The following is a 1,126-nucleotide window of genomic DNA, read 5'->3' on the forward strand; positions in this document are numbered from 1 at the left end:
AGGAAAACCCAGGGGACTGCTTTTTAGGTATGAAATTCACAAACAGGTAGCATTCAAGCATATTTACTTTGAGTAGTGAATAATAAAATGCCATTGCATGCCCAAACAAGCCAGGGATTGCGGCTAAGAGAAGGAATGTAACCATGACCTGGTCTGGCCTCTGAGAAGATCCCGCTTGGGGAAAATGCTTCTTGCTTCATGGAGGTAGATAGATGACACTCCGCGCTATTGGCGCGCATCTTTATTGAGGTATTTGGTTGTTGTGTTGTTGTTGTTTACTTTTTATTGGTCTTTTGTGGGTTTCACATCATGCACCCAATCGCACTCATCTCCTCCCCTTGTACTTACCCTCCACCCTTGCAATGCCCCCCAACAGAGGAAAACAGGAATCTCATTGTGGAAGCTGTAGTGTGTCCTACAATGTGACCCTGTTGTACACACTTCTGTGCTTGTAAATGTTCTTACAATGACTTGTTGGTCTGCTTACAAGGCCTTTGGCTTCTGCTACTCTATCAATACTTGAACCTCACTGGGATTCCTCTCCTGGTGCCACACCACTCTCTACCCTACCCCACCCCGACCCCCACACAGACCTATCCCAGGCAGAGTTTTTCTAGTCTCCAGCTTGCTCCCCAGCCTGGGCCTGCCTGGCACCAGACTGGTGGTGGTCTCAGGCTCATTTCTTTCAGGGAATGTTAGAGCCCTGATGTCATTCAGACGTCTAAATGTCAGAACACTGAGCATAGACATAGCCTCTTCTCTCTGCCACCTACTGACGCCCATGTGACACAGCAGCCACACTTGCAAAGCCTCTAGGGGCAGAGAGTTATTTGTTCTTTAGCACAACTTGACCTCAGCAGTCAACAGTATTTGCCTCACTTCAGCTGTGCCCTCACTGATACCACGATGGCTACGGCCCCAGTATGCATTCGGTGCGTTTCCTGGCCTCTATTCAGACATGTTCCATTCCTCTTCTCCACCTCATTTCAGTGGCCAATAGTCACATTTGTTCCCTGAGGAGGAGAATCCAGGCACACAGTACCCACAGAAGAACCATCTGTATCCCAATAAGAAGAGGATACAGAATAAATTTGAGCAACCCTGACTGAGTCCGAGGCTCTTGGGA

General features: G+C 48.2%; 1 non-coding gene across 1 annotated transcript; it reads right to left on the reverse strand.

The window, feature by feature from the left end:
• Positions 1 to 693: 693 nt before the first annotated feature.
• LOC116084002 lies at positions 694 to 823 on the reverse strand. Its single transcript, XR_004115982.1, has one exon. It is a non-coding gene; the product is annotated as a small nucleolar RNA SNORA17 (small nucleolar RNA).
• Positions 824 to 1,126: the final 303 nt, after the last annotated feature.

The sequence above is a fragment of the Mastomys coucha genome, unplaced genomic scaffold, assembly GCF_008632895.1.
Source record: "Mastomys coucha isolate ucsf_1 unplaced genomic scaffold, UCSF_Mcou_1 pScaffold8, whole genome shotgun sequence".
Classification (NCBI taxonomy): Eukaryota; Metazoa; Chordata; class Mammalia; order Rodentia; family Muridae; genus Mastomys; species Mastomys coucha.